General features: G+C 39.7%; 1 protein-coding gene and 1 pseudogene across 2 annotated transcripts in view; one reads left to right on the top strand and one right to left on the bottom strand.

The window, feature by feature from the left end:
• The window catches only part of MKX (mohawk homeobox), a 75780-nt gene that overhangs the window by 35381 nt on the left and 23971 nt on the right, over nt 1-16428 (bottom strand). The gene's annotated exons all lie outside the window — the stretch shown is intronic.
• On the top strand, nt 4837-5321 carry LOC128572711 (60S ribosomal protein L12-like; annotated as a pseudogene).

Raw genomic sequence — 16428 nt, 5'->3', positions numbered from 1 at the left:
ATCCACTTGTTGTATCATTTTAAGCCATTGTCTATTCTTATATTGCTCTCTTTTTCCTATAAAACATGCATCATTTTGTATAAAAGGACAAGAACGGGAGGACTGGTACGCAGGTGAAAGGAATGGGCAAGGTCACGAGCCTGGGAGTCTGTGGACCTCCATAGCAGCTGTCCTAACTTGGGACACAGCCCTGGCGTGGTCAAAGAGTGCTCTGTCCCTAAATCATCAGCTCTGCCCCAAGAAGGATTCCCGATAAAATTCTAAACTTACACAGACCTGAGACGACCCAGAACCCCCAGTGCTATCTCCAAAAAATGAGTTCTAAAACAGATGTTTTGGGGAATCTTTGAAGCTCCTAAAATTATGAACAGGTGTACACAAAGAAAAAGTGTGACTTAACATCACTAACGCCTTATAAGGAAGGTGAAGGTTACAAGGTACAAATCCCCTTGGGTTGGCTGACCATCTTGGCAGGTGGCCTGAGCACGCAGAGGCAGCCCCAGAACACAGTCTGTGAGGGGCAGCTGGAGCGTGCTAGATGATGCTACGCTGCAGGAACAGAATCTGGAGATTTTGAGGCCAGGGGGGACAAGGAGGTGAGCAGGAAAGGCTGGAAGTGGGAAGAGAGGAGCCGGTGAGATGCTGTGAGGCTGGGGACCATGTGGGATGGAACAGACAGGGAAGAGTCCAACATGGGTGACCCCAGGGCACATAAAAACGAGAAGTCACACAAAGTGCCAAGTGGAAGGCACTTCTTCAGTCCCTCTACCCCCCACACAGGCTTTTTAACATCTTCTGGCATTTGAGGAAGAGAGTCTGTTTCATACCTGAACCACGGTGACACCAAACAGGCAGCACGTGTGTAAAATGGCAGCATAACCTGGGAAGGACACGGCACCATATGGTTTGAAGACAGACCCTGGGGGCTTCTGCTGAAATCTTCAGAAGCCTCTGACCTTCCACAGCATGGAATAAAGTATCCAAGGGAATCCTATTTAGATCTAAAGGATCACGTAAAAATTGTGTCTGTGTGTGTTGGGGGTGGCTATGCATTTTTCTGGAGAAGGATCCAGAAGTTTTAATCCAATTTTTAAAGCAGGCTGTGTACAAAAAGAGGAACAACTCCAAGTAAGAGTCACTGCTTTCGCGAGTTCTATTCTGTAAATGATTTCTTTATTTTGAATACACTTCACCAGGATGGAAAACATTGTAAAATCCAGTGGAAAGACGCTGAATCCGCTGAGAGACTTAACTTTTCTTTTTTTTTTTTTATTGCTGGGGATTCATTGAGGGTACAATAAGCCAGTTACACCGATTGCAATTGTTAGGTAAAGTCCCTCTTGCAATCATGTCTTGCCCCCATAAAGTGAGACTTAACTTCTCTTTCTGGCTCTGCTGCTAAGTAGCTGGGGAGGGTCACTCCCTCCCACCCTGCGTGAAAGCAAGAATCATTCTCCTTATTTTTATCTCATAGAGTGGTAATGCGGATGAAATAAAATAACAGATGTTTGTGTGCTTTCTACCATAGTACAACACGATATACGGTATTATTAGATCTAATCTGGAGTTAGATTTACTAATCTAATTAATACCAGAATCGTAAATAAAAAAATGACCTTAGTAAAAATACTTTTGCAGTTCAACCATGAACATGATCTCCTTTCCTTGCCGTACTAAACAATGACATTCTGATTTAAATGATATTTTTATCATACGTCTAATACTTGAAGTTTTTACAATGTCGAATATCTTGTGACTTTTCCTGCCTTTTACCCTCTCTGTAGGCCAGCACATCACATGTGTCCAAAGGCTAAAGAGGCTTTTCACTTCCCTTTTCCTGTGCGTGGTAACTGGTGTGACATTTGATCTTACACCGGGATTAAGTCATTCATGAGTAGAGCCCCAAGGGAGAAACAGCTCAAAAAAATAAAAAGAGAGAGAGAAACCAACCAGCCTTGCTGGTGCAACAACCTCCTAAAACTGAAATTCACAGTAACTTCTGCTACAGTTGTAATTTGTAGTCTGTCTGGCACTGCCAACTCTAACTGCAGTCTCTGTGGTTTAAATAAAATGTATCTATAGCAGCTTGGAGCCATGTTTTAAAAATGCTCCTTGTTATGTTAGGTCAAGGGCAAGCTTTTAAAATGTAAAAGCTTGGGTTTTAATTACAGATTAAAAGTGAAAGTTGTTCCAAGGAACGGAAGTCATGCTGTGAGAGAGAGAATTTTGGAAATTAAAAAAAAAAGGAGAAGAAGAAATTCTCCTCTGCAAGTAACAATCTTCCTTAATATAGGAATATTAAAAACTGAGAACATGCACTCACACAGAAAGACTACATTTTTGTGGTTTTCAAACGACTGATAGTCACAGTTCATCCACTTAGTATTTTATTTCCCAGTGATTTCAGCTACATTTTATTATCAGGAGGCAATATTTTAATAGGCATTACTGCCCTCACAGTGACAGACTTAACAAAAGGCAGGTGATAGTGTAAGTTACCCTTGAAAGCAAGAAAAATGCAGCATCTTAGAGTCTAAACTTATGAAACTTACATGTGGAGTTAATACTGTTCATCCAACATAAAGGATTCACAATACGATTATTTTAAAACACCAGAGGTCATTCAAACTTTATGGCTTTGGAAGGTATCTATTCTGAAATCAAAGCATAATTTTATTTTCTGTGGATTTATGGAGTGGCGTGACACAGAAGCTTTAAGTCCGATCTACAAACAGGGGCCGTGAGTGAGGGCCTAGGCCCCAGCTTCCAGGAACGCCTCTTTCCTCTCCTGCCTTCAGTATTCTGGGGCCACTCTGTGATCTTTGGGACACAGGAAGGAGTCAGACTTAAGTCTGTTTCTCAACAGACTTGCTGTCCCTTTCAAAGGAATGGCTTGTCCCATCCCCCCATCCCCCACCCCCGACTTCCTGTCACCCTTGTTCCATGCAATGCTTTGCTAACCTTCATCGTATTTTTGGACTCCGGGGCACTCAGGAGAATTGCTACAGGCTGATGCTTGTACCTCTCTGTTATGTCCCCGAACCCCTCCCTCTAGAGCTGCTGCATGTCCCCTCTTGGGATTTGAAGACCAGAGGGCCACGGGCCTGTCCTATAGATAAGGCCTGGTCCCAATGGTATCAGCTTCACATGCTCACAACAAGACTCTGAAAGAAAAAGATGTGAAGCAGGATGACAAAGGGATGAAATAAATCTTGAAGCGAAGTTTGTTACCAAAGATAAGGGAGCCACATGGCTGATCTTAACATTCTGGAATGAGGAAAGGATTGGGATGGCCCAGAGCAGCCAATGAGTCCCTCTTGGAACTCTCTCACACAGTTCAGCCTTCAGAGAATTCTACACTCTGCTTTCAAAATACCCCATGGGCACCGGGTGTGGTGGCTTGCGTTGTAATCCTAACACCCTGGGAGGCCGAGGCAGGTGGATCCCTGGAGCTCAGGAGTTGGAGACCAGCCTGAGAAAGAGAGAGACCCTGTGTCTACTAAAAATAGAGAAACTAGTTGGGCGTTGGGGCAGGTGCTTGTAGTCCTGAGTAGAATTTGAGGTTGCTGTGAGCTATGATGTCACTACATTTTACCCAAGTCTCCGCAAAAAAACAAAAACAAAATATGGTAAATGAGGCTAATAATGGTAGCTACTTCATAGGGTTTATTATGAGGACTCAGTAAGAAAATGTATGTAAAGTGCTTAGCACAGTGCCTGGCACTTAAATGCTCAGTTAAGTACCAGCTGTTTTTGTCACTAGGAGGCCTTCGTTTAAGCCACTTTAACGGTGCTGTTTCCATATCTCACTGATGCTGGCCCTCTGAGATGAGCACCTGCGGCTCTTGACTGAGACGTGGATAATAATGAACTCTGCAGTGTTGAAGGGGCAGACGGAGGAACTGTGGTGATGGGCTGAGGACTGAACATAGCGCAAGGACATGGGTTTCTTCAGGGGCCAGGAAAAGGAACCAGGAAGCTGAGGAAGACTCAGATAAGGAGGTAGAAGGAGCTCTCAAAGACAAAGTACTGTCTTTGCAACTTTTCCCAGGATTGAGAACAAAGTAAAAGATGGCAGTCAAGAGCTAGGTTTAGCGTCAAACAGATCTGACTCTGAATTATGGCTCTGTGACATGACAACTGACATGGCCACATTCTACTGTCAAATCTGTTCTCTCATCCTTAAAATAAGGATCATGACATAAAAATCAGTATTTTCCAACCTTTTTTTAATCTCATGGCACACTTGAACCTATAGTTAAATATCCATAGCACACTTAAATTATGTTGATCAAAAAAAGAGTAAAAAAAAAAAAAGAATATACTTACTGTGCTTTGAACTTCTTTCAAAAAACAACTTAATTAATGATGTTTAAAAATTTTGGAGGCATACCCAAGATCCTCTCAGGGAACCCCAGTGTGCTGTGGCACACCAGTTGAAAACCACTGATATACATCATAAAGCTATTGTAAGGACTAAATAAAATATTAAATACTAATGAAATAAAATCACACCCAGGCAAAGCAGTAAGCACAGTGCCAGCCAGGCACATAGTAGTGCCTGATGAGTGGCAGCTGTTATTAGCATGTGTAGCAAACATCCTTCGTACCATCAGAAATTATCAGAAACCATCATCAGTCACCAGTTGCCTACCAGTATGTTAAGATGACTACTTTGTGTTGTGAGAGAAAATACCTGTAACCTAAAGGAAAGAGAGATTCGCTGAATGTATAAAAAAGAAGACACGGCCTTTCAGCTTTCAGCTCAGAGGAGGCTAAGGGGCTATTTTCTTTGGTCGCCCAAATCTGGGTTTATCTGACACCAGCTGCCTCCACATGCCACCTAAGTTGGACCCCAATGAGATCAAAGGTGTGTAACTGAGGTGCACTGGTGGCAAAGTTGGTGCCACATCTGCCCTGGCCCCCAAGATTGGTCCCCTGGGTTTGTCTCCAAAAAAGGTTAGTGATGACATTGCCAAGGCAACCAGTGACTGAAAAGGTCTGAGGATTACAGTGAAACTGACCATCCAGAACAGACAGGCCCAGACTGAGGAGGTACTTTCTGCCTCTGCCCTCATCATTAAAGCCCTCAAGAAAGAAAGAAACAGAGAAACATTAAACACAACAGAAATAACACTTTCGATGAGACTGTCAGCATTCCCAGACAGATGTGGCACCGATCTTTAGCCAGAGAAGTCTCTGGAACCATTAAAGAGATCCAAGGAATGGCCCAGTGGGTGGGCTGCAATGTGGATGGCCGCCGCCCTCATGACATCATAGATGACATCAACAGTGGTGCTGTGGAATGCCCAGCTAGTTAAAAAGTACAAGGGAAAGTGTTTCAGTGAAGGATCATTTGATACCCTCCCCCAAAGAAGACATGTGCATACATTTTTGTGCACATGTGAAAATAATTATGTAAATTTCAACTAATTTATTTAGACAGGCTTTTATTACTCAGTGTACAGACGATCAATACCAAAAGCATTTAAGCAGTACATTTTTATAATTTAAAATTAAAAGATCATACTAGTGATGATGTTTGTTACGTAGACATTTGAGGTTGAGCAGACAAAACCTCACCCCAAGCCCTCTGCCACATGACCTGTGCCAGGATAGGCAGAATTTTGTCCCTATGGCTTTTCCTCCTGGGGTGACACCTGTGAATATGTTATGTTACAAGTTAAAAGGACCTTTACAGATGTAATTAAGATTACCAATCAGCTGGCCTTAAAATAGGGAGATTATCCTAGATTGATCTGGGTGAGCTCAATGTGAATACAGGAGCCTTTGGACACACAGTGTTTCCCTGGTTGAAGGCAGAGAGAGGGAGAAGCCAGAGAGATTTAAATGTGCAAAGGACTGAGCATTCAGTTGCTGTGGAAACTGCAAGAGTTTAGAGAGAACAGAGGTGAGAGGCAAGGACATGAGGACCACAGTCCTACAACCACAGGAGCTGAGTTACGCCAACAGCCTGAATAACCTTATCCCTGGGTTCTCTCCCCATGCCCCCGGGTAAGAGCCCACTGAGCTTAACACCTGCAGCTTAGCCAGACCCTGAGCAGAGAATCCAGCCATGCCATGCCAGACTCCTGACTCCCAGGACTGTAGGAAAATAAGTGCTGTTTCAAGCTATGAAACTTTTGGTTAAGCAGCAAGAGAAAACTAATCCATATGCACAAAGACGGTTCTTTGATTCATAACTATAGTTGTCAGTTCCGAACCCGACATGATTAAGGAATTCAAAAACAACATACTGCGTTCCTGACTGCTGCAAACAAGGTGATCCTGGCAATTTGTGTGCCAGGATCTCAGGCTGGCATTTCTCTTGCCCTTCTTAGTTGCCAGGGCTCTACTTACTATTTTCTTAGAATAAACAACTTAGATATGCTGTTGCCCATCAGCATTTCCAACAGAGGGTGCACCGAATCATTGGAAAAGAAAACCCCTCGAATCCCCATATTCCCACAGAAAGCCCTGTAGAGGGGAATGCTACATAGCTAAAAAGCCTTGTTGAGGGGAATGCTACATTGTTAGTTAGAAATTAGCTCTGCAGATTTGCTGTTTACCCTTTTTGCCCAGTAGTAAGATCAATGACATAATATAAGCAGCGCCTATGGCTCAGTGAGCAGGGCGCCGGCCCCATATACTGAGGGTGGTGGGTTCAAACCCAGCCCCAGCCAAACTGCAATAAAATAATATGGTAAATCCTTTGACCTCATTGAGTGATTCTAGTACTTTTGCATTTCCCTAATGATTAGACACAAGCCATTTCTCATTGGAGTTAGGCGATATTGTGGTTTAAAAATGTTTCTTGATTTTAATTTTTTATTTTGGATTAGTATAAGGGTATATATGATTAGGTTACATTGTTTGCATTTGTTAGGGTAAGTTCAAGTTGTACCTGAGCCCTTCACCCAGGACTCAATATACCCCTACATTTGTACCAGTTAGGTGGAAGCTTCCTGAGCTCCTCCCCCTCTCTTTCCCACCCTTCTTGAATTTAGTTGTGATTTTCCCCTCGTATGAAAGTGTAGTTGTTTATCTACTAGTTTCAGATTAGTATGGAGTACATGGGATACTTGCTTTCCATTCTTTTTTTTTTTTCTTTGCAGTTTTTGGCTGGAGCTGGGTTTGAACCTGCCACCTCTGGCATATGGGGCCAGCTCCCTACTGCTTTTGCATTCTTGAGATACTCTACTAAGGAGAATGTTCTTCAGCTCCTTCCAGATAAATACAAAAGATGTAAAGTCTTCATCTTTTGTATGGCTGAATAGTACTCCATGGTAGACATATACTACAGTTTACTGATCTATTCATGTGTTCACGGGCACCATGAACCCATGAACTCAAAGAACTAAAAGCAAACCTTCCATTTGATTCCACAACCCCATTACTAGGTATTTATCCAGAAGAAAAAAAATCATTTTACCATAAGGACATTTGCACTCAAGTATTTATGGCAGCTCAATTCACAATTGAAAAGAGGAGGAAACAACTCACTGTGGTTCTGATTTGCATTTCCCTAATGATTTAGAATAGTGTTTTCAACCTTTTTTTTTTTTTGAGACAGAGTCTCACTATGTCGCCCTGGGTGGAGTCCCCTGGCGTCACAGCTCACAGCAACCTCAAACTCTTGGGCTTAAATGATTCTCTTGCTTCAGCCTCCCAAGTAGCTGGGACTACAGGTGTCCACCACAATGCCTGGCTATCTTTTTTTGTTGTTGTTGTTTTGGTTGCAGTTGCCATTGTTGTTTGGCAGGCCCAGGCTGGATTTGAACCCGCCAGCTCCGGTGAATGTGGCTGGCACCCTAGCTGCTGAGCTACAGGCACTTAGTCTTAATTAGCAATTTTTAAAAATTTTCATGGCACACCTAAGATCCTCTCATGGCACCAGTGTGCCATAGCAGCCTGGCTGAAAAACACTAATTTAGAGTATGAGCTATTTTCATTGGACTCAGATTGAGGTTGCCCATCAACGCATGAATGGATAAAAGATCGAAAAACACTGTTCTAAATCAAATTTTAGTACTTTTAAAGGATATATCAAAGCATTAGCTATAACCCGTGGACAGATGCACCCAGTATAATAGATATTGCCTACACAATGAAAGTAAATTCACTGCAAGTGAAAGATTCTAGAAATGTTACTTCCTCCATTAAAAAACACTGGTGCTCTTGGAAAGATCTTGGGAACAGCGGCCTATTTTAAATTTACTACTGTCAGAAGCACCACAGTTTCCACCTGTTGACAGATGGACAATTGAACTTACTCCTGAAGGAAGAAAGAAGACTCACAGAAAAATATTCTGTGGTCAGTCCACCATGGCCAAAGGACATGGGAGGATGTTTAAATATTCAGTCAGCTCAGCCACAGCCAAATGAACCAAGGAAGAATCTGATCAGGAGTGTTCCAAGCAAAGACACTGCACTTTACAGAAGAAGGAGAGGAAGAGGAGGAGGGGGAGGAGGAAGGGGAAGATGATGATGAAATGCATTAGGGAAAAGCAAAGATGTTCTAACATTTTCAAAACAAGTCAACTAGGAATACTTTAATAAGTATTTTTTAATCTAATGTTTTGAAATATGACAATATTTTCCTTCCCATGTTTTCTTTTTATTTTGATGCATAGTTTTAATCTGCTACATTTGTAGCATTTGCTAAAAGTTATTAAAGTAACCCGAGGACAAAAGGGTAAAAAACAACACGAAGCATATGATATTTTAATGCTCCATCAACTGAAAATTTTGCTCGAAGGAAAGACTGGCAGAAAGGAATGGAATTCTTAGCTCCTTGTTTTTATTTGAAAATTCCCAACAGTACTCGCTCAAACAAAGAACTTAACTTTTCCACTGGAAAGACAAAAATAAAATTTAGATCTAGCGTGCCCTGCTACATGTTTAACTAGGGAATAAAAATAACATCTATTAGATTCTAGTTACATTTCAAAAGTGTAGTATTTATTAGGTGCACAACTGCCAAGTAATTCTATATGGTATTATTATAATTATAGGTATTTTTTAATTTAACGCCATTATATTTAGCTCTTTATTTCAAGCACTGTAGTGTAGGAACTCGTAACCACCATAACGTGTCATGTTGATGCACATAAAATCTATCAGGAATTTTGTAGGGGTTCCTGCTGCTCCATTCTTTGTACAGTTACTCTATTATACCTTAATATTTACAATCTATGTGTAATTTCAAATGTGTGCAAATCCTCACTAAAACCTATCAGAACCAAGGGAAACATCTTTCATGATAAAAACATTGACTAAGCATTTATATGTATGGAGTTGCCCTTTAAGATGGTATACTGAACAAGCTTTACTTATTTTTCTTTCCAAATCTCATTTAAATTACAGCATGTAAACTTGAAAACAAATGCAGACCTAACAGTGCTCAAAAACAATAAAGGGTACCACACTGCCAAGTCACCAAAGTTGAGAAATTCATGAAAGATAAAATACACATGGCCTCAAGTTAGTAGCGAACTCTAGAAGAAAGAATCATAGCTGAAAACAGGTGGAGGGCAAGACCATGGCAGAAGTGTGAGCTGCTTCTCCCAACAGGGCACAGAAGATAGTCCAAGTCAGCAGTTCACAGTCAGTCACTGAGCCATAAGAGGAATCATGAAGGTTATCTGTCAAAGGACAGCCATCAGAGGAGCAGGTCATGTGTCCTTCCTCCCTGGGTCTATGGAGGCCTCCCTGGGTCATCTAACCCCAAGACAAAGCTGCTAATATGTTCTGTAAACAGCTAGGGGACCTGTTTAAGGAGGGCTCTTCACAAAGGCTCCAAGGCCATGAAGATGCAGAGTAGAGATTCAGGTAACTTCTGATCTCTTCGGGAATCTCAGCTGCTACGAAAAAGAAGTGTAGGATAAAAAGATGTTCTTGAAGAATAAAAACAAAATCCCAAGCTTAAAAATAAAAGCCTCAATGGACAAGTTGATTGATAGGGTGGACTGGAGAAAAAGTAAGAGGAAGAGCAGAGAACCAAGGAAGCCTGGGCCAAGCTCATTTCACAGGTGAATTTTTTGCCAACTTTCAAGATATCAGGGAGAGACAATTCTGATTTCATTTCAGGTTTTCTGGAGTAGTAAAAGATGAAATATGTTTCAGCTCATTCTACAGGACTAGAATAACTCAAATCCTAGAAGAGCTCATGGATAGCATTAGAAAAAGAAAATTACAGACAAATCTTGCTTTAGAATTTTGATGTAAATTTACTAAATGTTAGTGAAGTAAATCCAGAAATATATTAAAAGAATAATATATTGCAAGGGAATAAATTTTGTCCTACGAATTCAAGAATAGTTTATCTACTTATGTAAATAGGAAATTTACTTACATAAATAACTACACAGGTAGATTAAAAGAGGACAACTAGATGAGAATCTTTAAAATACAAAAATAACATTTTATAAGTGCAATAACCCATTCAGTTAGGTATGTGTTTGTTGGGGAGAGGGAGGATCTCTGATTAAATAATCTAGGAATGGAAGGAGAATCCCTTTACTTGATAAAGTGATGACACTAGAAACCTACAAACGTTATTCTTAACAGTAAAATATAAGAAAAATTCTCTCAAATGTTTGCTGTCATTGCTCTATTCAATTTTTATAAACTGGCAAATAAGATGCAAGTGGAGGGAGGGAGGAAGGGAAAGAGAATCAGATCAAATACACAAAACTGTTATATAATAAGGACAAAAATACTTGCTCCAAACTAATTTACAAAGTCAATGTGATCCCAAATTTACTTGCTGTTTATTTTGTTTTTGAGACAAGGTCTCATCCTGTTGTCCAGGCTGGAGTGCAGGGATGTCATTACAGCTCACTGTGACCTTGAACTTCTGGGCTCAAATGATCCTCCTGCCTCAGCCTCCCAAGTAGCTGGGACTACAGGTGCACACTACCATGCTTGGCCAATTTTCAAAAATTTTAATAGGAACGGGGTCTCACTGTGTTGCTCAGGCTGATCTTGAACTCCTCAAGCAATCTTCTTTCCTTGGCTTCCCATAGTGCTAGGATTACGAGTGTGAGCCACTATGTCCAGCCCCCACCAATTAATTTCTAACAGGGTTTTAAAAAACTTTCAATAGATTTAGAGGGTAGAAATGTTTTTTGTTATCAGTGTAACCTGGCTTATTGTACCCTCAATGAATCCCCAACAATAAAAAAAAAAGAAATGTTTTTTGTTACATGGATAAAATGTATAATGTAGAAGTCGGGGCTTTTAGTGTACCTGTCACCAGAATTGTGGCCAATAGGTAAATTTTTATTCCTCACGACTTCTATCCTCCCCACTTCCTAGTTTTCAATGTCCGTTACACACACCACTTTACATATATATTCTACATTTAGTTCCCACTTACAAGTGAGAACATGAAGTATTTGCTTTTTTATTCCTGGGATATTTCACTTAGGATAATGGTCTCCAGTTTCATTCAAATGGCTGCAAAAGATATTGCTTCATTCCTTTGAATGGCTGAGTAATACGCCATGGTATATTTATATAGTATATACCACATTTTCTTTATCCACTCCTCAGTTAATGGGGACTTAGGTGGATTCCAGTATCTTTGTGATTATGAATTGCGCTGCCATGAACAATCTGGTGCAGGTGTCTTTTTGATACAATGACTTCATTTTCTTTGGGTAGATACCATCAGTGGAATTGTTGTATCAAATGGTAGCCTACTTATAGTTCTTTGAGGAATATCCATAATTTTTTCCATAGAGGATGTACTTACTTATATTCCCACCAACAGTGTTTAAGTGTCCCCTTTTCACTGCTTCCTCACCAACATCTACTGTTTGGGCTTATGAATAAAGGTCATTCTGACAAGGGTAAAATGGTATCTCATTGTGGTTTTAATATAATTTGCTTTTCCCTGATGATTAATGACGTTGAGTATTTTTTTTCATATATTTGTTGGTCACTTGTATATCTTCTTTTGAAAAAAATCTGTTAATGTATTTTGCCTACTTTTTGATGGGGGTGGGTTTTTTTTTCTTGCTGATTTGTTTTGAATTCTTTATGGACGCTGGATATTAGTCGACTCTTTGCCACATGTATAGTTTACAAATATTGTCTCCCCTTCTGTAGGCTGTCTATTTACTCTGTTAATTATTTCTTTTGCTGTGAAGAAGACCAGCAGAAGAAGAAGAAAGTTTTAGTTTAACTAAGTCCCATTTACTTATTTTTGTCATTGCTATACTTGCTTTTGGGCTCTTAGTCATAAATTCTTTGCCTAGGCCAATTCTAGAAGAGTTTTTCCTATATTTTCTTCTAGAATTTCTATAGTTTCAGGTCTTAACATCTAAATCTTTAATCTATCTTGAGTTAATTTTTGCACATGGTGAGAGGTAGGAATCTGCTTTCATTCTTCAGCATTTGCCTGTCCAGTTTCCCCAGCACCATTTGTTGAACAGCATAGCATGTCCTTTCCCCAGTGTATGTTTTTGCCTGCTTTGTCAAAAATCAAAAGTTGTGGCTATGTGGTTTTATTTCTAGGTTCTCTATTCTGTGACATGGATCTGTGTGTCTACCTTTATACCAATACCATGCTGTTTGGGTTACTACAGCCTTGTATTCATTTGGAGTCTGATAACGTGATGCTTCCAGATTTGTTCGTTTTGCTTAGGATTGTTTTGGCTGTTTGGGCTCTTTTTTGATTCCATGTGAAATTTAGGATTGCCTTTTCTGGTTCTGTGGAAAATGATGTTGGTATTTTCATGGGGATTGGACTGAATCTATAAATCACTTTGGGCAATAAGGACATTTTAGCAATAATGATTCTTCTAATCCCCAAACATGGGATATTTTCTCATTTGTTTTATGTCTTTTGTGATTTCTTTCATCAATGTTTTGTTCTCCTGGTAGAGATCTTTTACCTCCTTGGGTGAGTATATTCCTGGTATTTAATTTCTTTGCTGCTGTTGTAAATGGTTGACTTCTTGATTTGACTCTCAGCTTGACTGTTATTAGTGTATAGCAATGCTTCTAATTTGTATATATTAATTTTGTAACCTGAGACTTTACTGAATTTATTTATCAATTTGAGGAGTGTTTTGGAGGTGTCCAAGGCATTTTCTAACTATAAGATGGAATCAGCGAATAGCAATAGTTTGACATCTTATTTTCTGATTTGGAAGCCCTTCATTTCTTTCTCTTACCTGACACCTCTGGGTAGGACTTCCAGTAATTATGTGGAATAGAAGTGTTGACAGTGGTCATCCATGTCTCATTCCAGTTCTTTGGGGGAATATTTTCAACTTTTCCCCATTCAGTATGATGTTGGTTGTGGGTTTGTCATACCCAGCTGTTACTATTTTGAGTTATGTTCTTTCTGTGTTCAGTTTATTGAGTTTTTTTCTTTATCATAAAGGGATGCCAGATTTTATAAAATGCTTTTCCTACATCGATTAAGATGATCATATGCTTTTTGTTTTTAATTCTGTTTATGTGGTGAATCACATTTTTTGATGTATATATGTTGAACCATCCTTGCATGCCTGGAATGAAACCCACTTGATCATGGTGAATTATCTTTTCCTTGTGCTGTTGGATTCTGTTTGGTAGTATTTTCTTGAGAGTTTTCATATCTATGCTCATAAAGGGTATTGGTCTGTAGGGTTTTTTTGCTGTTGTGGGTCCTTTCTTTGTTTTGGTAACTCTTCTGTCCCTTGTTAATCTATTCAGTGGTCTATTGATTTTAATTATCTTTTCAAAGAAAAAACATTTCATGTTGTTGATCTTTTGTATTTTTTTCTTTGCTTCATTTCATTTAGTTCTGCTCTGTTCTCAGTTACTTCTTTTTTTTTTTTCTGCTAACTTGGAGTTTTATTCTTTTCCAGTTCTTTGAGGTGTGTGATATTAGGTTGTTAATTTGTGATCTGTCTTTTTGATGTAGGCATTTAGAGCTACAAATTTCCTTCTTAGCACTGCTTTTTGTGTATCTAACAGGGTTTTTTAAAGATGAAACTTGTCACACTTATTCTATATTCAACTGAAAGAGAACATTTAAGAGCCTGGATGAGAATATTTTGAAAAAACTGAAAGCAGACATACCCTCCCATACGTCAAAATGCACACTAAAACTGCAGTAATAAAAATGATATCTGCTTAATAGGAGAATTTTTTTAAGTTTGATGAAATACCATAGACTGAGTCTTAAAATAGACAATTTATAACTATAGGCATATTATAAGTACATAATATATAATAAAGATAGTAAAAATACTAGAACAAATGTAGAAGCATACTTCTTTAATCTTGCTATAGATTTCCCTCAAAATGACACAGGACATAAAAAACACAATGACAGATTTAGCCACACATGTCTACCCTTTTGGCCTCCTATGCCGTACCATAGGCTGAACATCCACCCTGGGCAGAATCCTTTATCTAACACCAGGGACGTTTACTCCTGGCATGTTCGCCACTTCTCCTTTAGGAATATCAAGCAGAGCCCAGGTTCTGTTTCTAACAGAGATATCACAATACACATTTAACTATGACTTTCTGACAACTTAGATTTCCTTCTTTCCCTATGCATTGCATAGAATGCCAGATCATCAGAGGTGCAAGGGACTTGTGGATTATCTTATCATATACATTCATTGCATAGCTAGAGGAGTCAAGGCCATGACTAATAAAAGGGGCTTCTCTTAGAGGCCCTGCTCAATTGCTAGCAGATCTGGTCAAATACGTAGCTCCTGACTTCTAAGGCATTGCTCTCTGCTCTTTTCACATTGTAACTTCCCATGGCCTTATCTACAAGTGGGTAATTTCATGCCAGGCAAGGCTGAGTGGAGAGAAAATATGGGTCCAGCAAAGTCATTTTTCAAATCACAGCTGAAGCAGTAGCAATTTAACTACAATCAAAGTATCTATAGATAAGACACGTATTGCTTCAACCCGACCTTCACTCAAAACTTTATTTTATTTTTTACTTTTTTTAATAAATCATAGCTGTGTACATTAATGTAATCATGGGGTACCATGTGCTGGTTTTATATACAATTTGAAATATTTTCATCAAAATGGTTAACATAGCCTTCCTGGCATTTTCTTAGTTATTGTGTTAAGACATTTATATTCTACATTCAGTAAATTTCACATGTACCCTTGTAAGATGCACCGTAGGTGTGGTCCCACCAATTACCCTCCCTCCATCCATCCTCCCTCCCCCACTACCCTCCCTTTCCCCAGTCCACTCAAAACTTTATCATTTTAATGAAAGCAGCTGAGAGATAGGGTGAGGTCAAACCCAGCACACACAGATCATGTGACTCTCGGACTCTCCCCTGAGCTTCCTATTAACATTTCCCCCAGTCTGTGTGTGTTAGGGGGTAGGGATTAGGAATGGAATTTGGGGGTTGGTAATATGTCATGAAATCATAAAATTGAGCTCTTTTATATTTTCCTAATGAGAGGAAAGTTATTGTAACTATAAACTAAATTTTACTGCTTCAACCACAGTTACCATGAAATAGTCCTCGAACACCTTTCAAGATAGTTGAAAATTACTATTCCAGATGATTTATGTTTAGACCTTTCCAAGCACATTTAAAAAAATACTTTAAAAAAATCATCTGAAAGAAAAACATACACAGGTTCGATAAGCTGGAAACCCCATGGGTTACTGAGTAAACATGAATTGGTGCGCCATTTCTGAAAAGATTTAGAATAAACCTGGGAGACACAATAAAAACTAAAACAAGACCAGTTGCACTACTGACAAGGTTATGAAGAAACTCCTTGATACAGCTGGATAGATTTACTAGCTCAGAAGAGAATTCTAGGAGACACACACACACAGCCGCAAAAACAGCTGCAAGCAAATGATAAGAAAAAGGGAAATTAACAGCATCACTCAACCTTGGTTGCAAACAGGCCAAAGGCTGTGTGGTCCCAACAGCAGCCACAATATCACGCCCATCCTGCCTTGTGCTAAGGTTCAGGCATCACAGCAAAGGCACTTGGCACTAAACAGCTTCTGGCCAGGGATTTTACGTTTAGAAATGTAAGACCCAGTAACATTTAAGGAATTCTCTCCTTTGCCAGACGGCCATCCTCTTGCCCCGAAGCCATATGACAGACCACTTTGCCTTTGTGCACATCTGTTGTCTAAATCAGGGAAGAAACTGGGAGGAAAGACTCTGAACTTTGGCCCTTAGCAAAAGGGTACATTTTAGTATCATAATGACAATCTTGGCAGAACAGGGCATTCTTACTTGAAATGTCTCTGCCATACCAAGAGATCTGTCCACCATCACCTGAGTCTGGCTCGAAGGAAGGTACTCTTGGTTCTGAATACACAGACGGTGATGTGAAAACTTAAAAGAGTGAAGTGTTTCTCGGAAATCTCTCTTCATGAATGATTATCCTCTGACCACCTTTCAGTACCTTAGAAGA

Source organism: Nycticebus coucang, chromosome 20 (assembly GCF_027406575.1).
Source record: "Nycticebus coucang isolate mNycCou1 chromosome 20, mNycCou1.pri, whole genome shotgun sequence".
NCBI classification, from domain to species: Eukaryota; Metazoa; Chordata; class Mammalia; order Primates; family Lorisidae; genus Nycticebus; species Nycticebus coucang.
The sequence above is the reverse complement of the archived record's forward strand: the minus strand, read 5'-3'. Positions and strand labels throughout refer to the sequence as shown.